This window comes from Poecile atricapillus, chromosome 2 (assembly GCF_030490865.1).
Source record: "Poecile atricapillus isolate bPoeAtr1 chromosome 2, bPoeAtr1.hap1, whole genome shotgun sequence".
In the NCBI taxonomy this organism is placed as follows: domain Eukaryota; kingdom Metazoa; phylum Chordata; class Aves; order Passeriformes; family Paridae; genus Poecile; species Poecile atricapillus.
Window position 1 is genome coordinate 82,743,092 of NC_081250.1, and position 27,117 is coordinate 82,770,208.

Sequence of the window (27,117 nt, forward strand, 5' to 3'; positions counted from 1 at the left end):
GCTATACTTTTAAATGGTAATGGCTTAGGACCAGGGCAAAAAATCTTACAGTCTAGAGGGCACAGGAGTCAGGGTATGCATTTGCAAAGGACTTGTTCTCAGCTAGAACTCTGCTGTGTCATGAGGCTATGCTGGCAGCCCCATGAAAAGCCTGCTGGACAGTTCAGCACTGCTAGCTCCCAGCGTGGCACCAAGCAATGCTACTTTAAACTTTTGAATTTGAAATGGCCTATTTGAAGGTGCAGAACCACTGAACAGGAAAAACCTGGAATTTTGCCATGCCTTCACTTTCAGCAAGCTGCATCAGCCCTTTTCTAAAATAGTTTCAAATACAAGCATATATTTGTGAGATTCTCTACTGTAAAGGCTCAAAGGATTCTTTAGTCCTGGTCAGGACTCTACATGATAAAAAGGATAAAGGATAGTTATGAGAAATTCTATCCCATTTGATCCAAGAACCAGGTTGTGTACACAGTGAAAATGGTATAAATGTAGACTGAATGTTTGAATTTAGCTGCAGACAATGAAGGAGCAGTGTACACTGCAGGTACACTACACATGTACCTAGCTCTTATTATTTTTCAATATCAAAATGTTAGACATTGTTTAAACTGTTCAGAGAAAACTAGGATATTTATCATTACTTATCCTTGTAATCTACAGTATGGATTCCATTATCCCATTGGCCAGATTTAGTCCAATTTATACAACGTGTCTATTCTGTGAGACACACTTCCCTGTAGTGTGTCACCCTGAAAACTCAGCTTCTGAGCTTGCTGACATGGTTTTCTAAAGACTTTCCCAGGACAGTAACTGTAAACATAGATATGTGTACATTCTTTCTGTTACACGTCTTGTGATGGGCATCTCTCATGGCCAGTGCAGTGAGAAAGTGTTATCCTGACCATCCAATCCCTGGCTGTGATCAGGAGCCTATAAATCCTGGGGGGAAAAATAAACTTTCTCTTCTTTTCACCACACCTCGACCTGTGTCCGTGTGATCTATTCATCTTCACCGGTAACGGTAGTGGTTTTTTGTTATTGTTTTTTGGGTTTTGGTTTTTGTTTTTTAAAGTATTCAGAAAGCCTGTCAGTTCCCTGGAAGGACTCTTTTCTCTACCAACTGGAAATAATATTTAACATTTCTCAATTTAATTTTTAAAATAGTTTTAAACATTTCCTTTTTATAGTTCAAAGTTTCCTTGATTTTTTTATCAATTTACAGCCATGACACAAAACATATTTGAAATTCTGTATTAACATGATAATTCAAATTTAACCAAATGCTTTAATTTAAATAAATTTTGAAGGAATGGTATTTCTCACTGGAACTGTAGGCACAAATATTTCAAGTGTGAAAGGACCCCAAGGTCAAATCAAATATTTTGAAGAAGTTAAATGGTGAATGAATCATAGCCCCAGAGTTACATGCAATTGTCTCAGAGGATGCTCCCATTATTATACATATTTTCTTAGGACTGATACATCATTTTAGTAACTGAATTCCTGCCACGGCAACGGAAAGCCCGGAGCACCACGATTTCTCTAGAGGCAGCCCTGAAAAGGGCTGGTCCGAAGCGCGTGTGAGTGACTTTGGGCAGTCGAGTGATTCCAGCTCAGCTCAGCGGCGGCGGGCAGGCGACACAGGAAGCAGGGACGAGAAAGCTGGTCTAGCGTTCCGCTAAACACAAACCTTTATTCAGGCAGAACTTTGGCGAAGGGTGCCAGCAACAGCTAATCTGCCGAACAGGGGAAAACCCAGGATATTTATAGGAGAGGAGAGGGGCGGAGGGAAGCCCGAGATACCTGTATCGGGGTGGGACAGCAGAGGGGAACACCAATGAAGCACAACAGTTTAACATATCTAACTCAAAGATCCCTGGGAGCGATACATTGTGTCTCTCTTACAGAGAAGTATCTTGTCTCTAGGGGAGAGCCAGGATCTCGGGCTCGGCAGGCTCCTCCGCACCCACAAATTCCCACAGTGATTTAAGATAGTTTCTTTTGTCATTCCTCATAGTTAATTTAATCTATCAGGTTACAAATTGTCTAGAATAGGAAAGAATCCAAAATATATGCTAAGCTATTTGTACCTAACTCAATTTGTCTATTAATAAATTCCTCAGCTTTCAGTGCAATGTTTTGGTTTTAAGATTTAAAGAATTTTTTTGGTTTTTTTTTGTTTGTTTGTTTGGGTTTTTTTGGGTTTTTTTTTGCCTAACACTTCACCATGGGCATGTCACCTACCAGGAAGTGATCAAGTTCACTTGATCAGGAATGCATCACTTGTCATTTAACTTTTCATAAAAAACCAGAAATACATTTTTAGCTTATTACAGTTTTGATGCTCAACATATTGGCTTAAATCTCTCTGGATGAACTGAATGTGGGTACATGAACAGTCAGTTACTGCCTCCCAGATGATGTGTTGTGACTGCTGAACTGTAGGAACCTGTTTTTACATGATTCTACTTTGGGTTGCATTGCCTCATATTATAAGTGTGTTTGTCATTTTATTATCCATATGAGGCTTTCCACAGGTATGTTTTCTTCCTTCTGCTGTCTGTGGACATCTCTTCTTACAGCTTGGTGATATTCTCACTAAGTCCAGGTGATATGTATATACATGTATACTACATTTTACTCTTTTTTTTGGCTTTTACTTTCCTGTAGAAGTCTCAGTAGTTCCTGTAAACCCATGCTGAAACTGCAAAGTATCTGTGCTCCCCTATGATCCATGACATCTCATCTCAGAAAAGTCAGCTTTGAAGCAAGCCTTTCACCTTGTTCTGAAATTGGCTCTTCAGCAAGCTGATAAAAATAGATTTTTCAAAAAGGTTTTGTCCTTAGCCTCTACTCTTTTCTTTCCACCAAGCAAAAACTCTTCCAGAGGCCTACCAAGGGCCATAACGCTCAACTGTTTGCAGTTATTTCATTTGGAAAATGTACAGCTACACTGTGTAGTTGGGAAAGTCAGGAATTTTACTAATTTGGGAGGCAGCTATTGAAAGGTATTCTGCTAGAGATGGTGCTGGAGGAGCTTGGCAATTGTAATTACTTCATAATTAACACTGTTGATATTTTAGACTGGTATATTAGTCATTACTTTATGCGAGAAAAGGCCCAGTTGCATCTCTGAGATAGCATCTCAGGCTGCTTCTTAAAAAGAGCTTTCAAAATTGAATGGGTATTGCCAAAGATTCCCATGGTGCTGTTGAGGGTTAGGTGTCCCTTTTTTTCAGTTTTGTCCTTCTGGCCTTCCCGTGGAATTTTTACCCATTAGCTGTGGAGACAACCTAACTGTGGGTATTTAGTGGGTGATTAATAAAGGACAAAGAGTGGCCGGGCCCAGGGGGAAAAGGGGGCAGGAAAGGAGGGTGGGGACAGTTTTTTGGCTGGCTTTCTTCGGCTTCGGGGAAAGACATTCGTTTTGCTGGGTCGCGGAGCTGCTGCGGGGGGGAGAAGGGAATTTTCGCCATCACCCAGACGGAGCTGCTGCTTCTTCTCCTTCTTCCCTCTTCGTTGGTGGCCTCGCACCCCCTGTCCTGCCGGGACGTGTGGCAGTGCCAGCCACCGCCGCAGAGCTGCTGATACACCTCAGCCACCAGCCCAGGATCTCAGCTCATTCCTGCTGTTCCAGCCGACTGTTCCTCGGAGCCCCGCAGGAGCACCGGGACTTCCCGCCCGAGGGGTTTGTGAAAACAAAGCCTCTCCTCCATCCTGTCTCAGCCGAGAAAGCTGTCACGGGGTCCCTGTTTCTGTTTTCTTGTTAATGCTGTAGTTATTGCTGTTTGTTTGCCTGGTTATACTAGTAAAGAACTGTTATTCCTATCCCCAGATCTCTGCCTGAAAGCCCCCTTGATTTCAAAATTATAATAATTCGGAGGGAGGGGGGTCAACATGCTTTCATCCCAAGGGAAGCTCCTGCTCTCCCTAGCAGACACCTGTCTTCTAGAACCAAGACAGGTGCTTACTCAAAGAGTAAAGGATTTAATTAAGTGGTATTTTAGCAGTTAAGTAGACCGGGAATTATAAAAATCTGAAGCATTTTTCTAGCATTAGAACTAGCAAGGTACATTGATTGTGGCTGGGTCTGGGGGTCTGTCTGACCCCCAGTTCTGCTGGCAACAAACCCAGATAGACGTCCTGGAAGAACCGCTGTCCAGGGGGTTCCAGGAAGTTTCCAGGCAGGGGTAACCCTTAGGAGCATGTGCAGAGGCTTAAGTGAACAGCTCTTTTAGAAGTGATTTCTGATCTTGCAGTGACCAGCTCAGATCAGCCCAGCCAGCTCCATTCAGGGGTTACCCCAGTCGATGCATAGATAAGCGTTCCACGGGAGTTCTTAAATGTAGGCTTCCGTAAAAGGGGCCAGTGATGATCTAACCACCGATCTGGGCAGAGGCTGGGGTTTTTATAGGGGAGGGGAGAATTGGGAAGGGGACCAATGGTCTGAGACTGGGATAAGATGACCAGTAGTTAACAGGGAGATACCATGGGGTCCTGAAGCAGGAAGGGGTCCACAGCTTAGTCACTGTGACTAGGCGGTTTTATCTTATCTTAGCGGGCATATCACCAGGGAGGAGGCCTGCCAGAGGACTGGGCTTCCTCCAAAGTTCATGGTAGAAAACTAGGCATCGTAAATGTTTTATCTTAGGAATCTGAAAAAGCCGATTTTACAGGAAGATGATCTCAGAGAGGAGTCTAAAAGTCAGTTTTGTTCTTCATTGATATGAAAAGTCCAGGAAATTTTCAAACTTTCCTCTAAGAAAATGCTACTTTGCAAAGATAATTCAATATGAAGCCATAAAATAGATAGCCTTCGAGAAATAATGGGTTAAAACATAGAATATGAAGGGAACATCTGGAAGTAATAAACACAACGACAGGAGGGAAAGAGAAGGATAAAAAAATCACCGGACTAAGCGTAATTTAAGCCAAAGCTAAAGCATGCCTAATGTCAATATGATAAGTTGGCCCTAGGAGGTTGGGAACTCGGCCAACTACACCGGGAAAGGACCAAATTTGGAAAGAAGTTCAAAAGTTTAAGGAGGAAGACTCCTCGGAGACCCTCGCCCACGATGAAGGCCGACCGGAACGACCCCCGAAAAGATCCTCAAAATAGAAGTTTCCGCCCACGCCCCGCCTACGGCACGCCCCATATGAATATGCATTGATATGATGTAATTCCAAACCTAAACTGTATAAAAGGCATGCTTTTGTTGTAAGACTTTGGAAAACTCCCTTTAGAGATTTCCCCAACGTGCACGTTGCTAATAAAATACCTCCTGTCTATCTGACTTAAACTGCGTCTCTTAGACAGTTATTCATCGCCTTTTGGGGCAAAATTCGGCATCAGTTCTGGCGACCCAGATGGGACGAAACAGGAGACTCAGACTTTGAGGGGTTCCCTCCGAAGAGCCGGTCCGGGGCCGGGACCCTCTGGGGCCCCTGACGGATTTTTGTCAGAAGAGACTCCCCTCCCGGACCAGCGCTCTTCGGCAGAGGAAGGATTCCCTGCATCTCCTGCTCCAATTAAGAGGTATTTTTAATTGTTTATTGGTTTTGGTTTAAAGCGCTTTATTGGGACACGGGGGTCAGACGTGACCACCGAAGGGTAAACCAGGGGACGCCCTGGTAAAAATCCCTAATTGGTACCATTTGTGTTCGATATCTCGGACATCATAGGTTTTGGTACTATTGGTGTTTGTCTCTAATTGGTACCATTTGTGTTCGATATCTCGGACATCATAGGTTTTGGTACTATTGGTGTTTGTCTCTAATTGGTACCATTTGTGTTCGATATCTCGGACATCATAGGTTTTGGTACTATTGGTGTTTGTCCCTAATTGGTACCATTTGTGTTCGATATCTCGGACATCATGGGTTTTGGTACTATTGGTGTTTGTCTCTAATTGGTACCATTTGTGTTCGATATCTCGGACATCATAGGTTTTGGTACTATTGGTGTTTGTCCCTAATTGGTACCATTTGTGTTCGATATCTCGGACATCATAGGTTTTGGTACTATTGGTGTTTGTCTCTAATTGGTACCATTTGTGTTCGATATCTCGGACATCATAGGTTTTGGTACTATTGGTGTTTGTCCCTAATTGGTACCATTTGTGTTCGATATCTCGGACATCATAGGTTTTGGTACCATTGGTGTTTGTCCCTAATTGGTACCATTTGTGTTCGATATCTCGGACATCATAGGTTTTGGTACTATTGGTGTTTGTCCCTAATTGGTACCATTTGTGTTCGATATCTCGGACATCATAGGTTTTGGTACCATTGGTGTTTGTATGTGTTTTGTGTGTTCGTTTTATGTGTTTGTTGCAAAGTTTTATAGGAGACATCTTGTCACTCTTTATGTAATAGATTGAAACGCGCATTGTGCTGTCTACGTGCCTTGAATTTGGGAAGCCGGTACTTCACAGTTTGAGGGCGACTTTTTTTATGACCAAACCTGGTAAAACAATTTTATTTTATAAGTGTGTGTTGTATGTGAGGGTGAGTGAGACGCAGCGTAGCTGCGAAGCGAGAGGGAGTCCTGCTCCGCATTTCCTGTTCTTCGCGAGAAGCCAGGTCGGAAACGGACGAAGCGATTGAGATTGTGTGCATGAAGTGTTAAAATATATCAGCATATCGTGGTTGCGAGAGAGGGACTGTTTCGGTTAACAGAAAACGCAGATACAGGGGATAGTCATGGGAGGTCAACAGAGTAAGGACGTAAATATGAAAACCCCCTTAGGGTGCATCCTAAAGCATTGGAAGGACCTGGGAGGGAGTCCGGGGTTGGAAGGAGGGCAGCCCATTAAAATCAGAGATTGACGGGAGAAAAAACAGCCCTCAGGGACTAGATAGTCCACAGGGGTCAGGGAGCTACATGAATGCTGACAGCCCACCCACACTGGAGGTTGAGGGGGAGGAAGGCAGTGGGTCAGAAGCAGAGAGCCGAAGGGAGGCACGTAGCATACCCGAGCTCAGTCCATATGGAGATAGCAACACCTCCAGAAATGGAGGCGTCTGTAGAATGGAAACCAGTGCACCAAGGACTGGGGATAAAAGCAATTCACCGGGAGGCGACGTCCCTAAATTGAGATACAGCAAGAAGAATGATAATGAGGCATGCGAAAGGGAGGCAGAGAGTAACTCACAGAAACTGAACATAGTAATTCAGATAGAGGATAAGAGAAGTGGAGGGGGAGCAGAGGATGAGAGGAACCGCAGCCCGGGACAGGATAAGAGCTGGCAGATACAAAAGAGGCGACAGACGCAGGATGAGAATCGGATGGATTGTGTGATAGAGATAGGAGAGGAAAATGAAGAGCAAGAAGGGGGAAAGAAGAAAGAGAAGAGAAAGAATAGGGAAAGCATTGAGGCACAGGAAGAAAATCCCGGGGAGGGGACCAGTCACTCGTATTACACCAGATCTGTGGCACGGGGGGAAGCAAAGCAAGGGGAGAAAGGGAATCGCACGATAGCTCCTCTCCGACAAGTTATGCCAATAGTAGGGGAAAAGACTAGAGTAAAGGTGCCATTCTCGACGAGTGATTTGAACAATTGGAGGGATGAGGCAAGGAACTTCAGGAGGAATCCAGAGGGAGTAGCAAAGAGGTTTGAACTAATGGCAAAGAACTTAGATATTGATTGGGAGGATATAGAAGTGATGTTGTCAGAGTTGACAGATACGGAAAGGGAACTCGTATTGGAAACGGGGAGGCGACATGCCCAACTATTATCGGGGAGACTAGAAGATAATTTTCTCAGCAGTAAACCAGAGTGGGACCCGGGCAACGCGGAACACTATCAACGGCTAGTGCAGTATAGAGCTAGGGGAGGGTAAAAAGGAATTAGACTTTTTGATTGATACGGGAGCAACCTTTTCGGTTTTAAACCAAGAATTTGTACCTAAAAGTGATGAATTTGTGCAAGTTGTGGGAGCAACAGGCCAACCAGAAAAGGCTTACTTTTGAAACCCATTAAATACAAAATTGGGAAGCAAATGGGAATTCATCAGTTCCTGTATTTACCAAATTCACCAAAACCCCTACTGGGGAGAGACTTATTGGAGAACTTGGGGGCCGTAATAAAGTTTAACAAAGACCAATTGGAGTTTCAAGTAAATGAAGAACAACTGATTACAGCTCTAAGCCTAACGATCAGTTGTGTGGAGCCTAAACCTGAAAGCCACAATTTCGAGCAAATCCTGAGCAAGATGTACCCATTGGTGTGGGCTACTGATATACCTGGAAAATCAAAACAAGCAGCACCGATTGTCGTTGAACTTAAAGCTGGGACAAAACCGGTGAGAAAGAAACAATACCCTCTGAGGATAGAAGATAGGAAAGGGATTGAGCCCACAATCAGAAGGTTTATGGAACTGGGGTTATTGGTAGAATGCGAATCAGATTTTAATACACCAATCCTGCCAGTCAAGAAACCTAATGGAACCTATAGGTTAGTCCAGGATCTGAGAGCAGTAAATGAAATAACTAAGGCATTGCATCCGGTAGTTGCTAACCCATACACGCTTTTGACCAGACTGAAGGAGAATTTGGCCTGGTTCACCGTATTAGATTTAAAAGACGCGTTCTTTTGCCTCCCCTTAGCTCTCGAGAGTCAAAAGATTTTTGCCTTTGAGTGGGAATCTGTAGATAGTGGAAGAAAGACCCAACTCACCTGGACAGTGTTGCCCCAAGGGTGGTGCAATTCCCCTACGATTTTTGGGAATCAGTTAGCCAAGGAACTAGAACAGTGGGAAAGGCCGCTGGGAGATGGCACCCTTCTGCAGTACGTAGACGACCTCCTAATAGCAACAGCGACAGAGGAAGAATGCATTGAATGGACCATTTCCTTGCTGAATTTCCTGGGTTTAAATGGATATCGAGTCTCTCGACAGAAAGCACAGCTGGTACAGACACAAGTGGTGTACCTGGGATACGAAGTCTCCAGAGGACAGCGATCCCTGGGAGCAGCTAGGAAAGAGGCCATCTGCCAGATGCCCAAACCAGAGACGGTGAGAGATCTGCGCGCCTTTTTGGGGATGACAGGTTGGTGTCGGTTATGGATCTACCAGTACGGGATACTCGCTAAACCACTGTATGATTTGTTGAAGGAGGCTAAGAGTATCCTAGTTTGGACTCCCGAGGCAGAAGAAGCCTTCAAGAAGCTGAAGATGGAACTAATGAGAGCACCAGCCTTAGGTCTCCCAGACGTATCAAAACCATTCTGGCTGTTCTCCCACGAACGACAAGGGATGGCCTTAGGAGTCCTAGCACAGCAGCTGGGACCGCACAAGAGAGCTGTGGCCTACTTCTCTAAGCGATTGGATGAAGTAAGCAAAGGATGGCCAGGCTGTCTGAGGGCAATGGCCGCAGTGATAATTAACATAGAAGAGGCCAGGAAGCTCACGCTGGGCCAAAAGGTGACTGTACTAGTATCCCACACCGTGTCAGCTGTGCTGGAACAGAAAGGCAACCATTGGTTGTCGCCTTCCAGATTCCTAAAATACCAGGCCGTTCTGGCTGAATCAGATGACGTAACCATTCAGGTAACTAACATTGTGAACCCAGCTTCATTTCTAGAAGGAAGAGCCCCAGCAGAACCCATCGAACACGACTACCTGGAGACAATTGAAGCTGTCTATTCCAGTCGCCCGGACCTCAAAGAAGAGCCGTTCGAAGATGCGGACAACTGGTTCTCGGATGGCAGCAACTTCGTGAAGCAAGGAGTAAGAATGGCTGGTTATGCGGTCACTACTACAGAAAGGGTAATTGAGTCGAACCCCTTACCCACAGGAACTTCAGCCCAGAAGGCAGAACTGATAGCTCTGACTCGAGCTCTGGAATTGGCAGAGAATATGCAAATCAATATATGGACAGACTCTAAATATGCCTTTTCTGTTGTACATGCTCATGGGGCCATCTGGAAAGAAAGAGGACTGTTGACTACACAAGGGAAAACAGTCAAACATGCAGAAGAGGTTCTGCGATTGCTAGAGGCGGTCCAACTCCCAGCTCAAGTGGCCATAATGCATTGTAAGGGACATCTGAAAGGCAATACTATTCCAGAAATAGGAAATAGAAAGGCAGATACAGAGGCCAAATTGGCTGCCACAAAGTCTAGGGAAGTGGGAATAATGGCCCTAATACCAGGAGACCTGGATATCAGTATCAAGCCAGATTACCAGGAATCAGACCATAAATGGATTCAAAGAAATAAGGGCAAAATATTAGAAAATGGTTAGGGTCAATTGGAAACAGGACAGTTAGTAGTACCAGGAAATGTGATGTGGCAGTTTGTAAAAGCAGAACATGAGAAGGCCCATTGGGGTTTGGATCCGCTTTACCAATATTTGCAAACCAGGATAGCAGGACCGAAATTATTTACTACTATAAAGCACGTAACATCCCAGTGCGAACGGTGCCTGAGAAATAACCCGAATACGGGAACCAAGATACACCAAGGAGCCATAAGTCGAGGTAAATTCCCAGGTGAAGTATGGCAAATTGATTTTTCTGAGCTCCCAAGAAAAGGGGGGCTCCGATATTTGTTGGTATTAACTGATACGTTTTCTGGGTGGCCTGAAGCATTCCCTTGCAGGACAAACAAGGAAAGAGAAGTGACCGAAATACTGTTGAATGAAATCATTCCGCGGTTTGGGGTACCGAAGAGTATTTCCTCGGATAGGGGTACACACTTCTGTGCGAAAGTGGTGAGAGCAATAAGCAAAGCATTATGGTATCAAGCCTTGCCTATTGCTCTGCTGAGGCTGAGAGTCAAACCAAGGTCAAAAGAGAAGCTAAGCCCATTCGAAATCCTGTATGGTAGACCTTATGCTATGCAAGTTGTAAACGGGGATGCCATAGGCCAAATCGGTAACCAGTACATTTATGATTATGTAATTACAGTGGGGAAACAATTGGATAAGAATGCTACCGTGGTAATAAGAGCACCAACCTAAACAACCTGATTGTAAATTGCATCCGTTTAACCCCGGTGATTGGGTGTATGTTAAGAATCTTTTAGGAAAACCCCTACAAGAGAAGTGGGAAGGACCTTTCCAAGTGCTGCTGACTACCTTCACCGCGGTCCGGATCAAGGAGCGACCTACGTGGATTCATTACTCGCGGGTCAAGAAAGCTCCAGAGAGTAAACAAGAGGAACGGACATCATGACCTTGACTTCACCTCAAGCCCTTTCAACCCTGATCATTGGACTCTCGATAAGTATAGTTCTTCCCCGAGACTCTGACCCGATAGATCCATGGTCTCACGCACACCAGTGTATCCACCCAGAATGGGGAGCGAAGAGACCCTATTTCGAGGTATATGCCCTACGTAACAATCAGCCATACGCAAGTAAATTATGGCATCAATCTTCCATGGTAGCATACAAGGGAGACCAAATCCAAATTGGGTGTCGAGAGCTTGACTCAGTGGAAGGAAGAACAAAGCAGCTAGTATTGACAATTCGATCCTTGGGGAAGTCAGCATCCGAACATAACTTAATTACCTTTAGTCCGGTAAAAATGGGTAAGCCCACTATTTGGAGGCAGCAAAAGGGCCCAATTTCATGTTGGTGGAGTGATTTCCGGGAAGATCCAACCGGATCACAGCCCCAAAGACTTGCCCCAAGAAACCACTCCACCAGCGGAATGCAAACAATGTTTGGGCCAGTTATGATTATATCAAAAATAAGTGGCAATCGGTTAGCACAGAAGCATGTATTCCTAGAGGACAGCTAGGTTATGTTTGCGAAAACGCTGTAGTAGAGGCAGAAGATTTATGCTTAGATGCTGAGAATAGAGTGTGCACCTTTGAAGTGCTTTTGCGTAATCGAACACAGTCACAAGTTTACTATATAGGGAATGGGTGTGCTTGCGTACGGACAGCCTGTGACAATGTCACTATAGATAATTGCCAAGAGGAAACTAACAATACTAACTTTTGTGTATGCAACTTTACCAAAATAGTGGGTTGCGATTTTCATTATACTGTCCCAATAACTACTCAACAGCTAATTAACACAGATTTTAACCTGTATCGAGAAATACCAGAATTGCAAATAGGGATGGATGTCAAAATTCTCAAAGCAATGCTCGCACACCCTAAAGTAAAGGAATTGGTGCAAAGAGTGAATCAAACAACTACACGGATGGTATGGCAGGTAGAACATGATTCAGAAAGAATAAAGAATGTCCTCACCGAAGTAGAACAAGTAGGCCAGCATCATTGGTGGGGTATCTTCACAGGATTTTCCCCAACAGCCACACAGGTTTTCAATTACCTGGTGCCCCCAATGATATTGGTAGTTGGAGCCTTGTTGGTTTTAACTTTTACAAATATTTTCATGTGGTGGAAGCTAAGGATCATAATGAAAAGGACCCAAATGGTTTGGGCTATGGTACGAGCGCATCAGCGCTCTTAGGATTAGACATCAGCACTCTTAGGATCAGACCTTGACGAAAGAATTCGTAAGTCATAAGAAAAGGGGGGAATGAAGCCATAAAATAGATAGCCTTCGAGAAATAATGGGTTAAAACATAGAATATGAAGGGAACATCTGGAAGTAATAAACACAACGACAGGAGGGAAAGAGAAGGATAAAAAAATCACCGGACTAAGCGTAATTTAAGCCAAAGCTAAAGCATGCCTAATGTCAATATGATAAGTTGGCCCTAGGAGGTTGGGAACTCGGCCAACTACACCGGGAAAGGACCAAATTTGGAAAGAAGTTCAAAAGTTTAAGGAGGAAGACTCCTCGGAGACCCTCGCCCACGATGAAGGCCGACCGGAACGACCCCCGAAAAGATCCTCAAAATAGAAGTTTCCGCCCACGCCCCGCCTACGGCACGCCCCATATGAATATGCATTGATATGATGTAATTCCAAACCTAAACTGTATAAAAGGCATGCTTTTGTTGTAAGACTTTGGAAAACTCCCTTTAGAGATTTCCCCAACGTGCACGTTGCTAATAAAATACCTCCTGTCTATCTGACTTAAACTGCGTCTCTTAGACAGTTATTCATCGCCTTTTGGGGCAAAATTCGGCATCAAATACATGGGTGGTGATGATCCAGAGAAATGACTGCGCAAATCAATAGAAAAATTTTAAGGGAAATGGTTCAATACTTAAGGAAACCACAGGAAAAATTAATGAAAAAAATGAATTCATTTTCTCCCTTATTACCATTTCAATGAGCTTAAAGTGAGCAGTTAGCACAATAAAATATGATTACTTTTTAAACTATTCAAAAATATCTGAATAAAAGGCAGTAAGTTTCGCATATCAAAGTATTTAGAATGCAGTTTTTATTAAATAATGTCTGAATTACAGACGTTTTAATGATGAGAAAAGATTATAAATGTGCTAAAGATTAATTTCCACTTTGGGTGAATGAGAAGTCTTATATTTGACTTGTGAAGCCGTAGCAATGTCAGAACGTAAGCTTTCATTAAACTGTCATGATACATGACACAGAGATTAAAATTCCTTTTGCTTGACTGCATACAGTTCTGAGGTTACTTTAGATTTCATTTCTTCAAAAACAATACATTTCCAGGTCTTGCAACTACATAAAAAAGTACTGAAAATACTGTCTAAAATCAAAGAGCAAATAACAGAGAGAGAAAAGCTAGAACCTATATAGCACAGGACATCTCTTCCCTATTATGACATACTTATGGCTTGGACCGAGCCAGCTAATTCTTTCTGAATTACGTCAGCCGACAGCTGATGTTACGATGATGTTATGATATTCAGACTAATAGCAGATGTTATCATAATACCACACTATGAGGCCACTCTCAATTCCCTTTGAAAGGCTGTGATGATTAGAGGAGCTTCTTGAGATGCAGATAGCAAATCAGTCAACAAGAAGGGCCCAGGGAGATACAGATGAGTCAGTCTCACTGAGAAAGTGATGGAGCAACTAATTCTGGAAACCATTTCCACACAGATGAAAAAGAAGGTGATTTGGAGCACTCAGCATGGATTTATAAGAAGAAAATCATGTTTAATCAAACTTTTCCAATGAGATGACAAGTTTGGTGGGTATGGGGAGTTCAGTGGATATTGTTTACCTTGCCTTTAGCAAAGCACTGCCTCCCAAAATATCCTGCACTGGGTTTCTGTGGCCAGGTTTTAGTATCGGGGGGGGTGGGGGGGTGGGGGGGGCTACAGGAGTGGCTTCTGTAAGAAGCAGCCAGAAGTTTCCCCCATGTCCAACAAACAATGTTAGCCAGCTCCAGGACAGACCTGCCTGCCACTGGCCCAGGCCAAGCCAATCAGAGCAGCACCTCTGGGATAACGTATTTAAGAAGGAGAAACAGCACCTGTGCAACTACAGTCAGAGAGAGGAGTGGCAATATATGAGAGAAACAAAATCCCTGCAAACACCAAAATCAGTGGGGAAGAACGGGTGAGGAGGTGCTCCAGATTCCTCTGCAGCCCACAGTGTAGACCATGGAGGCCTATGGTGGAGACGAGATCCACTGCAGCCTGTGAAGCACATGCCAGATCAGGGGGATACCTGAGGGAGGCTGTTACCCCACAGAAAACTCATGCTGGAGCAGGCTCCTGCAAGAACCTGTAGACTCATGGAGAATATTATTAATTTCTTTTATGTTAGTAGTTGATAGCTTGGAATGTATTTTACCCCCTTTTCTAGTCGCGGCTTTTCTTTCTCCCCCCCCGCTTTTTTTTCTCCCAGCTCTAACCAAGAGTCAAGTTACCATGGTTACCAAAGTTTTCTTCCTCAGACCCTTTTGTTTGTGTCCTTGCTGCCTCGGGGGGTCAGGCCGACCCTCCCCTCCCTCTCGGCCCAGCAGCGGGAGACAGCGGGAGACAGCGGGAGGCAGCAAGAAGAACGACAGAGTGGAGAAAAAACCCCGCTAGCCCTTCCAGCAGCTTGGAGTCTCTTTAGCCCGAGAAAGGGTAGTAGCGGCGGGACCCCGCTCTCCGGTGCGGGAGCTCGTGGCTTTGTTTTCCCGACCTCAGACTACCTCTGAGTTTCCTTCCGGTTCCTGTGTCCCAGCTATGGAAGCCGAGAGGGCATTCTTACCTTCCCTTTCTTTCCTTCCTGCGTTGCCAGGAAACCATGCCCTCCCCCTCTCTCTCCCCCTCTGCTTCTTCTGTGGGTTTACTCCTACACCTCTGTAGGCATTTGAAGAAGTTTGTGTCTGTTATTTCTTATCTTAGCGTGTTTAACCTTGATTTGTAGAAAGTTTGTAAATGTGCTATCTGAAGAAATAATTGGTTCTCTCTCTGATGTTCCCTCCCTCCGAGAAACCCTGTTAAAAGAAATCCCCCGAACCCAAACCCTTTGTCTTGCTCTCTGGATTTCCCTTCACAGCAATAAACTGTGGAACAGAATTCAGCAGAGGAGGTTCACCCCTTGTTTCTTTACTTGTTCGAGAGACTTGAATTCCAGAAGTGAATCAGAGAGCCCCAAATCCTACATCTGCTGGCTCAGAGCCAGAGTGAGGAGAAACCCCATCACTGAGCTGGCTGGGTCACTCTGGGGGTTCAAGTCAACCATCCAGATCGAATTTTCCTACAGTCGTAACATCTCATTTTTCTATTCTTTTTTCAACAAAATCTTTCCTTTCAGAAGAGTAAAACTACAGAGTATTTTAAACTGCTATTTTAAATTAATATACATTATATAAATCACCTATCCAAGGCCTCTGTATTTCACAGATACCTCATTAGTATTTTTCCACATGGTATGAAGTTGAAAATGTGTTGTTATTTATTTCTGTAAGTTACTTCTAAGTCATGCTAATCGATTTAAATATCTTTAAATGTATTTAAAAACCAGTTGCTAACAGTCGTACTACCTTGCAGCACGCATAATCTTTTAGATATTCGGTTCTGTTACATTTTTAAGGAACCAAACATTATGCAAATAACCTTGTGTTTCTGATTATTTAAAAACTCTCAGCTTTGAACTTGTTTTCCTGCTCTGCTTCAATTACAGCATGCTGAAGAGATTACTTCACTCTTAGAATTTTGTTCTCAGCTGTACATGATAAATTCCAAATTTTAGACTGAACCTACACAATCTGTTTTTGAGCTGTTCAGTTAAGACATTGGCTGCTGCATGTGCTCCGCGAAGGTATAAAAAACATGTTCTGGACTACTACTGATATTGATAATTATTTTAACTGCAGTCCAAATAACATTTATTCTACTGATAATGTTTCAAATATCTTTAGAAGGGTCTTAAGAGAAGTGAAAGGATGTACTTGAAAAGCTGGACTCTGTAGTACTTTCTGTCACATTAGCAAGATACAGATGTAATATCAGGAATTGTGGAAAACGTTATTTTTTAAACTTTATTTTGTGAATTTCGTTCTTGAAATGGTATTAATTATAGTTTAATCCAAACTTCACACACAGTATTAAAAATATATGTGTTGGGATTTGGGTTTTGGTTTTTTGGGGTTTTTTTGCATGATTGTTTTGATTTGGTTTGGGGTTTTTTTTCTTTGTTGGGTTTTAGTTTTAGCTTTGGTTGTGATAGTGTTGGGATTTGTTTTGTTTTTGTTTTTTTTTTTTAATTCTGATTACTTATTTCTAATAGCGGCTGTGGCATTTGAGGTTGAAACAAGAAAGTCTTAATGAATGTCTGCTTCTCTGCTTTGCTCCAGTTGGGTTTAGAGTCACTATCAGGCAAAATCAAGAGAATCAAGGGAACTTGTTAGAAAAGGGGTACACAGTGAGAAGAGTAAGGATGATCAAAATTTGGGATACTCTCAAGGGAGTTCAGAGAGAAGAAAGGTGTCTGTTTCCTGAGAGGGTGCAGAAAAGGCACAGCACTTGCTCCCATTCCTCAAGCTTAGAAGCTTTCTTAAAATGTCATCTTAACCACTAAAGACAGCCACAGTGATCTGCCAGAAATGAGGGAAAAAGTGTTCCCTGGGAAAGGGTTGTAGTAAGGTTGGATGTATGACATGACTCTTGTAATATACACTTTTTAAACATTTGGAATTAAAAATTTCAGCTCTTTCTGGTTTAATAGCAAATACTGCTAATTATTTGAGCTGGGAATCTAGAACCTGAGCAAGGCCTTTTGCTGAACATATGCCTTTAAGATATATCAGCAGAATGTATTACTGTTATGATCAGTTTTGTTGCCTGAGCAGAAAACAAACATGAAAGGACAGCCTAAGGCACAGTTTGAAGGTCTCTTTAATTACTGTTAGTGGCAGAATTTATTTCCAGAAATGTTATAATGGAATTGGAATTAAAAATGTCTTCTGGCACCACAAGAACTTTTTCAGATACTGCTCTCAAATGTGACACTTCTGAACATGTTGGAGGAAAAAAGAGAGAATATTGTGTGTCAAGTTCAAAAATGAGGGATGGGACCACCATGCTATTTAAGATTATTTATGGCTCAGATAAGTCAGATAAGATATCAGTCTCGAAGGCATGAGATTTGGAGAGAAGCAACAAGTCAGCCGTAGCTCAGGGTAGTCATGGGTTTCTTCCTCGCATAGCAATACATAACATTTTGGTCCAATAGACAGTTAACACAAAACTTGTTTCTACTTAGTAACATATCGCCTTAGCTTAATTTTGCCACACTGTGTCTGTCTTTGAGCCAATAAACTGATAGATCACTTACACACACATCTGTAAATGAAACCCTTCTGTGTCAGTAGGAGTTTTAATTTTTCTGTTTCCCACAATTGTGCCCACTGACTTCTGACAAAGGGAGAGGGGGAGGGGGAGGGGGAGGGGGAGGGGGAGGGAAGGGAAGGGAAGGGAAGGGAAGGGAAGGGAGGGGAGGGGAGGGGAGGGGAGGGGAGGGGAGGGGAGGGGAGGGGAGGGGAGGGGAGGGGAGGGGAGGGGAGGGGAGGGGAGGGGAGGGGAGGGGAGGGGAGGGGAGGGGAGGGAAGGGAAGGGAAGGGAAGGGAAGGGAAGGGAAGGGAAGGGAAGGGAAGGGAAGGGAAGGGAAGGGAAGGGAAGGGAAGGGAAGGGAAGGGAAGGGAAGGGAAGGGAAGGGAAGGGAAGGGAAGGGAAGGGAAGGAAAGGAAAGGAAAGGAAAGGAAAGGAAAGGAAAGGAAAGGAAAGGAAAGGAAAGGAAAGGAAAGGAAAGGAAAGGAAAGGAAAGGAAAGGAAAGGAAAGGAAAGGAAAGGAAAGGAAAGGAAAGGAAAGGAAAGGAAAGGAAAGGAAAGGAAAGGAAAGGAAAGGCGGACAGTGCGCAGACAGAAAGGGACCTGGGGGTGCTGGTTGACACCCGGCTGAACATGAGCCAGCAGTGTGCCCTGGTGGCCAAGAGGGCCAACAGCATCCTGGCCTGAATCAAGAATACTGTGGCCAGCAGGAGCAGGGAGGTGATTCTTCCCCTGCACTTGACACTGGTGAGGCCTCACCTTGAGTTATGTGTCCAGTTCTGGGTCCCTCAGTTTACGAAGGACGTTGAGATGCTGGAGTGCCTCCAGGGAAGGGCAACGAGGCTGGTGAGTGGCTTGATACACAAGCCCTATGAAGAACGGCTGAGGGAGCTGGGGTTGTTTAGCCTGGAGAAAAGGAGACTCAGAGGTGACCTTATCATTCTCAGGTGGGGGTCAGTCTCTTTCACCAAACAGCAACTGACAGAACAAGAGGACACAGTCTCAAGTTATGACAAGGGAAATTTAGGTTGGACATTAGGAAAAAGTTCTTCACATAAAGAGTAATTAAATACTGGAATGGTCTGCCTGGGGAGTTGGTGGAGTCACCATCCCTGGATGTATTTTAAAAAAGACTGGATATGGCACTCAGTGCCATGGTTTAGTTGAAGTATTAGGGCATTGGTTGGACTTGATGATCTTGAAGTTCTCTTCCAACCTAGTGATTCTGTGATCCTGTGAAGTCAGTCAAATGGGAGAAGCAGGATGGATGAACCTGGGGTCCCATTGTAAGGCAGCAGTCTCTTGCAGCTCTAAAAACTGGTTCCAGATCTTCTGCTGCATCAGGTTATGCTGGCAATGAAAGATGGCTCCAGAGAACACTGCAGTGGAGACCCTTTATGTTATTTTTATATTGTTTCAAATTCCGTGCCAAAAGACGTTCAGAGTACCAAAGCCATTTTTAATATCCTGTTTTGAATGTGGTCCAATCATTCATAATTAAAATTATTATAACTGAGAAATTATAAGTTTCCTTTTACATTAATATCATAGATACTCTAAAAGGAATCTACCTTAGCATGCATTCAGATTTCAATATTCCAGATTTAAATAATTTGAATAGTTTTTGTCAATGTTATTATTTATCTTTGACAATATTGTGGTCTGTTCCAGTCTGCATGTTATGTTCTGATGCCATGAATCACTGATGTCTATTACAAAATTACAGTCATTTTATCTCACCTGTACTATAATTCTACAAGTGTAGAACCAAACAAAAAAACTCTTTAGAAGAAGAATTTGAAAACTGCTGGCTTTTCCAACCCAAGAGACTGACAGTGTTTTAGCAAGACATAACAGCCACACACTATGCCCAGAAAAAAAAAAGTCATACCAGTGTACAGAGTATTGCAGGCAAGGATACCTTAGCAAATTATAAACTGCTGCTTGCATCTCTTAATATTTTTTTTTTTTTTCTGCAAGTGTAGAAGAAAAAAGTGTAGAAGAAAGCGTAGAAGAAAAAATCTGAATAGCAGCAAGACCCACCTTTATCGCAGGGCTTGGAGAGAGCTTTCCTGTGAGTCTCAAAGGACTCTTTCTTACAGGCACCTAATCTGCAGAGACAAACAAAGATAAATAAAGACAGCAGTAAATTTGATAACATCTTGTCACTCACTTGCTTATTTTGGTGTTCTGCTTTTCTTTTCTACTACAGAGATTTGCAGAACTGAAATATTAAAGTACCTTTATATCTAAAATCATCTGGGCTAATATTTAGTGTCTTAAATGCAGAAAGTGCTGTAAGTAAGTAATCAGTTTGTATCTCAAAATGCAAATACTGGAATCTATCTTGCTCAGCATTATGGAAAAGCAAATGTCGTCATTTTTCTATACAGCTATCTAAATATTGTTTTACCTCAATATTTACATAATGACTTCCCACTGAACAAAATTACACATATTCATCCACAGCATGTGAAATACTTCCAAGATTTTCTGAACTCAGCAGCCATCATTGCCGCAACATGCTCCCTCTTCTACTCCTTTTCAGTGCTTCTTTTCAGGAGGCAACACATTTTGCTGTTTAATCCTCATGTGCTTTTGCAGTCCCATGCCTTTTCTCAGAAAATCCAGCAATTTGTCCTGTCGTTTTCTGATTACTTATCACTTTGTGGTGTAACTGAGATCATAGGATAATAGAAGCATTTAGACTCAAAGGAACCCTGAAAATCTTCTGATTCAAGCACAGTTACAGACTCTCTTTAAAACTAATTCAGGTTACTCCAGGTCTTGTCCACACAAGTACTGAACATCTCCAAGGATGCTGATTCCACAGCCTCCCCAAACAATGTATTTCAGTGATCTTGTTCTGAAGAATTTCTTCCTTACATCTATTCAGAATTCTCTTTTTAAGTGCTACTTTTTCCCTTTGCTCTGTTGTGCTTGTGAAAATTCATGCCTCCTGTTTTCTCTAATAACCCTTTGGGTGATACAAGACTGGATCTTTCATGCAGGATGAAAACAAATATAGGAAAGTATATTATTCTTGAAATATCTTGAAAATAGGAGTCCCTATTGGTGTCACTAATTTGGATTTCACAGGTAGAAGTTGTTCTACTAATGGTATTTTTGCTTAGGGAAAAAAATGTAATGCAAACAATTATTAAAATAACCCCTACTTCTTCTTTTTCATTAAAATCTCTTGTCTCCCTGTACCTGTTATCTTCCTACAGGTTTTGCAAATCTCTGAGTGAATAACTCATTCATAGTCATTGTTGCTCCAAAGTCTACGACAAGGAAGCTGGCAAAATTACCCCTTCTCCTTTGCATTCTGAATTTTCTTAAGGGGATAAAATAATTCGCAGCATGTATTAATATGCACAGTGTTACGCTATCCAAATGCCTGAACAAAATGTATAAATGAAAATGTATAAGCTTGTCCAAACAAAAAGACATCTGGCTTCTCTAAAGAAATTATGCTGTACATTCCTAGGCCTGACATTTATTTCCAAAAAGCTTCATGAATGTTTGGATACTATAGATTTGCTTTTTAGGACTACTTAATTGCAGAACTACTCTGCAGAACACTTGACCACACTCTGATGTCAGAAGTACATTTCCATAATTTCCATGGAGACACCATGTAGTCTTCTGACCCTGGTGTAAGAGTCCTCAACCCTGCTGAACTCAGTTCAGGTAGGTATTTGCGGAACAGGACACATGACTTCACAGGGGAACTCAAGTTCACCTTTACCTAGGAAGAGTTTATCTAAGATTTTTTACCTCCTTATTTCTCCTCTTTATTGACAAGGAACTAAAAGAGAAGTTAAATTCCTGAGAAAAAATCCTTTTTTCCTGGTTAATCTGAAAGCACAGTCTGAATAGAAAAGACTGAGAAGAATCAGCTAAGATTCAGAGGTGCCAATATATTTTATCATCCAATCTCCTCAATGATGAGAGTTCAACATGATAACAACCAACCACTGAATCAACAGTTTCTTCTTCACAGGGCAAAAAACAGAGAATCTAGGCAAAACATAGAGTGGTTAAGAGAGAGGAAGTTTCTTAAAGTGATAATTCAGTTTCTCTGGGCTCTTTCTTTTTTCTGTTTGTTTTATCTAGCAGGCTGAGAAATGTAGTATTCTCTCCAGATGAGGTGAAGATAGTCTTCACTAGAATTGATAGAGGTATTTAATGAACTCCACTGATGATATCCCTGGTAACAGAATAAAGAATTGCAGTAAAATATCTGACTTGCTTTGTATTCACAGCAGTTCAATTTAATAGTAAAACTTAATGTTCTACTGGTACAAAATAGGTTACCCATCCTGAAAGGTCTTTCTAAGTAATAGGAAGAATAAAACAAAGGCAAGGAAGAGTAAAACAGGCAGGCAGTGCAGCAAAAATGTTTTCCACTTATTTTGGTTTTTTAATTATTTAAAGAGCTGTACATAATGCTAAGCTTATATGCAAATGCTGAAATGCTTTCTCTATGAAGTATGATGCAACATCCCTATTCATGCAGTTCTGCCAAGAGCTCAGGCTAGCTCAGAGAAACACACCAGTAGCCATGCCAGGTGTGGGGAACTACCTTGACTTTATCAGTGCCAAAAAGCAGAACCTTTGAGCCTTGTGCTCAACAGGTAGGATTGTCAGCTGCAGTCAAGGAGCGGGTAAAGGAGGAGGAGGAAGCTCTTGGTGTGAGGTTCCAGCAGAGAAAAGTTTATTGCTAAAGGCAATCAGGGACCAAAGAGCTCCAAGTGCAGCTGTGCCCAGAATTTTAAACAGCAGCAACACAAAGGGAGGGTACAAACAAACAGCCAATGGGAAATCCAGGAGGGAGGAGCAATGGGAGGGGGTTAAAATACAGGGACCAACAGGGATGAGGGGGAGGAGAGGACCAGTCACGTAGGCCAATGGGGCCTTGAGGGTTAGGGGATTGACAGGGAAGGATCCAGAACAAAGGCCAGGGTTTACAATGATGGACAAGGGGTAGGGGCAAGGTTGTGGTGACAGGCAGGGAAGGTTCGGGAATAAGGGGTTGGGTTTACAATGAAGGGCAGTTCAGGGGAGGATACAAGTCTTAGGGATAAACTAACTTGGGACGAACAGGGGGGAGTACAAGAATGAACCATATAACTGATAAACTTAAGTATACAACCACAAATAAACTTTAACATTTGCCACAACACCCTATAATGTCTTCTTCAGTATGCAAAAAGATGTAAAGTGTCATGGGGGAGTGGCATGACAACACATATGTTTCTCACCATTCCTTCACTGTACAGTTTAACAGCTCCATATCACAGGAGGTGCTCTAGCCCTCCAAGCCTTAAATTACATGCACCATTAAAGTTCTTAACGTAAACAGTATGAACTGTTTTTATGCTTCATAAAGGAGCTGTTTACTCCCCTCCTCTTCCTTTAGCTATACAGTTGCTGTGCTCCAGGAGGGGTGCAACATTCTTTCTGAATCTCAGTAGGAAAGACACAGCAGCAAATAGTGTAACAAAACTGTTTTAATAATAATTTTAAAAAGTAACACAACAGAAATAGGAAGAGAAATACAAGTTAGCACGTAAACATTATGCTTCTTCAGGTGCTGGAAATCCTCCTCTTCCGCAGCACCCAACAGGGCCACGGCATGATCCTATCTGTGGAGATGTTCATTCTCACCCAGTACCATGTCTCCTTATACCTAGTGTAGCAAACAAAACTAATCATCCTGTTTTGACATTTGTTTCTCCATAATGCTTTTTCTGTATGCCCACCAGAGCATGCCTCAGTACATCTGCCCTCCACTGCAATATCCTTGGGGCTATGCAGCAGTCACTCATGTAAACATATGGATATACTAAGCCACAGACCCAGTGTGTCTCTTGAACATAATGTCTTCCCTAAGCCTCAAAATGCAACAATGTTTCTTGGTTTTATCCCTTGGGGAGCTGAGACAGAAAAAGGTATACAAGAAAAAAAGGGGACTGGAAAAAAAGACTGTGATGAGATGACAGCCTGTGGCAAATTGTGTGTCTTCCCACTCTTGATAGTCTAATGGTGTCTACAACTCTGAAGTTTTATCATTCCTCTGCTGTCAACAAACATCTGTGTAATCAGGGCTGATTTAAGCAGAAGATAACAGCAGCTGTTGGTGTTTGTCTTTCCATTATCTTTAGTGACACACAGGTGTGCAAGAGATCTGCTTATGATGGGCTTTGTGACTGTCCTTTCTCTGATGGGATCTGTGCTCTTTAAAAACAGATGAAAGGCTTCCAAATGTCACACAAAGGAAGTAGTCGTTTCACAGACAAAGTTCAGAAGCATGAACATTTACATTCAGTGCAAAAATCTCTTCTTTTTCTCTTCAATATCCAATTCAGCACACTAGATGTATTTGCCTGGTAGGTGAAACAGAATAGTATAAGAGAGATAGAACTGCCAGAGTTTGAAGGCATGGTGTCATCAAGGCACAGGGCCATGTGAGATCACATTAGTCTCCTGATTAAGAAAATTAAGCACTGATTAGTCGGCTTAGTCTTGCCTCTTCAGTGTTCATGTAAGGATGCTTGTTAAATTAGTAGATGAAGTTACCTGAAAGCAATAACTCATTTATGTTCCTCTATTCTTTGATTCCTTAACTGAGGCTCTATGGCCTGATTTAAATTTATTTTTCTGATTTGTGACTGTACCAAGTACTTGCAGCTTTAAATTAGATTAATTGTACAATGTCTCTGATTCTATAACAATTTCCTCCCCCTCAGGGGTACTGTGAAGGTACAGTAGCAATATATTATGCATGTTCATAGTATTATGATAAATTTAGGACAATAATATTTCAATAAAAAATATTTGGGTTTTTATCAGAGGGAATGGTACATAGTAAACAAGGTACCATTGAAAAATAAGGAGAAAAAGCAGATAATGAAGATAGTTGCTTAAATTATCTCCAGCTAGGCTGCACACTGAAAGATGGAGGATGACAGTGGGATGCATCTAAAGAAGTTCTAAGGCTCATGATCAACTCAGAGAAAGCTTCATGGCCCAAAATCTCATTTTTTCTCTTTGTGAAATGTTAGTGACCGCCATTGAAAATTCCAAGATGTGTCAGACCACTGAGGGCACTGAGAGGCCCTTGGCCATCCACCCATTCTGCTCATGAGTCCAGGCCCTTTTAAGATCCATCTTATGCTATTAGTCTGTAATGGTTTAGATTTTCCAATCTAAGTTTCCCAGCCAATGCACCAAATAATGTAATGGGTTTAGCGCTGGCTAAAATCACCAGTGCACCTACTAGAATTATTTACTCATTTCTTGCTGTGAGATATGAATTAGGAGGAGGGCAAAGCAGGCTCAAAACTTAAAAGGTATAGAGAAAACTTTATTAACAGAACTAAAAGAATAATAAGAATGAGAATAAAACCTTCAGAACCCTTTACTTCTCCCTGCCTGACTGCTTTTCTTTCCCAACTGACAACATAGAGACAAAATCTAGGATTTTCCATCAGCTACCATCTCTACAATAGTCTTTCATCAGTTCTTGTAGGGAACAGAGTTCCTCTTGCCATGCCATGGAGACTTCTCCACAAGAAGCAGTTCTCTCATGACTTTTAAATTTCCATGAATAGCAGCCACCCAGAAAATCTGCAGTTGCGAAGTTCCTCCATTTTCACAGCCTTTCCACAGCTGAGTTCATAGGCCAAGCCAACTTATGAGGTATTATTTTGAGCAAAGGTTCTCTTCATCTATCTCTGCAATCATCTTCATCTCTGGGAACAGAGATCTTCTTCTCTCCCTGGGGGCAAAGGGTCTTCATCACTCTCATCTCACTCTCTCGGTTCAAGCTTCTCATGGGATCACAGCTGCTTCAACGTCTGCTTTGCTTCATTATGGACGCCTCTACTCATGTCTACAGTTTGAACACTCCATCCCCCCATACTTTCTCATTAATTAAAGGGGATATTCTAGTGTATCATAGTCCATCTCCATTGCCTTACCAAAAGAACTTTCAGCACAATACAAAGGCATCTCCTCATTCTCCTTCCCTCTGGGACTTGGCTCCTTCTTTACTGACATTGCTGTCTTCATGTTGTTTTTTGACGTGTTTCACTTTTCTCTCACTCGAGAGAGGATCAATGTTTTGCAAAGTGAAAAAGTTAATATCTTGCCTGGGGCCTGTGGATGGTCATAATGATTTCTACCAGGCGCTGGCCAAAGCAGTCACAGTGATGGATTTCAGGCTGCACTGGGGGCTGTGCCAAGATCTCAGGGGCCCAGCCAGAATGGGAATGGTGGCGGCTGCTCTGGCCCCATGGCTGGTCTCTGGCAACTGCTTCCTTCAATTTCAGCTAAGGGCCAATGGCTTCCTCTCCCTCTGCCTGGCAGCCACTGGGGCAGCACAGGCCACAGTGGAGGGGGTCTGGCCTGGTCTGTAGCTTTCCTGGGGCCCAGTGGACTCCAGCTTGGCCCAGGCTGGCAGCGGGGCAGGGCTTAGTGTCAGCAAAATGTCAGTGGCTGCAGCCCGGCCCAGCATCGGCTGGGGCCCCATGGCCTCCTGTCCCCCCACCCCGGCCACTGCTGGGGCTTGGCCCAGCCCCAGAGGCCACACGGGCTGTGGCAGAGCGGGGCCGACCTGACTGGCACCCAGTTACCTCTTCAAGGCTGGAAGCAACAGAGCTTTCCCGGGCTTGCCTCTCTTTAAAATGTGGATCTCACAGAGGTGGACCTACTTTCTAAATGGTTTAATAGGTCATCAATTCTCAGAGCTAGCCAGCAATTCATTTTTGCTAGGCACAGAGGAAGCTCTCAGAAGCTTCTCTCAGAAAGATAATTTCCGTGGGCGGCTTCTTCCCTCCTCACCAAATGTCAATTAATGCAAAACCAGCACATAGTCCCTGTTAGTCTGCTCTGTGCTGTAGGTTCACTTGTCTTTAACCATATCATGGCACAGCTGTGTTCCGGGCCATGAACCCAATTGCTATGCCTGAGCTCTGGACTGACTGCCTGGTTTGACTTCAGACGTGTCTTGCCACCTGCCTTGAAACTGATAGGCTGGATCTGACAAGAGGTAGAATTGGCCTACATTTGTGGATAACTCCTTGCCTTGCTTCAAATGTGGTCATGGATTTTTCCTTCAATTTTCAAGTCTGACAAAAGCATAGTCTTCTCATGGCTTGAGAAAGATCTGAGAATGAAAACAACATTGGGTCTCAAAAGTTATTTGTGCTCAAGACCTTTTTGTGTCACGGTACTCTATTGAACTGTAGAGCAAAATATTCCTCCTTAAGAGATGCATCAGTGACATGAAACTTGACAGGAGTCAAGCAATTCCAGATTAGACTTCTGAAGATAACAAGAGCTCAGGGAGGAGAAGTAATCTATCTTGGTGGCTTTGGAGATTTTTCTTATTATCTGGAAATGTGCTGTATGAAACTGGAGTGTCCTTCAGGCATGGGAAAGGCTCTGATCCAAACTTTAATATTAATCAATCCTGG

General features: G+C 42.9%; 1 long non-coding RNA gene across 1 annotated transcript; it reads left to right on the plus strand.

The window, feature by feature from the left end:
* The first annotated feature begins 5,493 nt into the window (after positions 1-5,493).
* On the plus strand, positions 5,494-11,102 carry LOC131575712 (uncharacterized). The gene is made up of 3 exons (XR_009276840.1): positions 5,494-5,539; positions 6,379-6,469; positions 11,022-11,102. It is a non-coding gene; the product is annotated as an uncharacterized LOC131575712 (long non-coding RNA).
* The last annotated feature ends 16,015 nt before the right edge of the window (positions 11,103-27,117 follow it).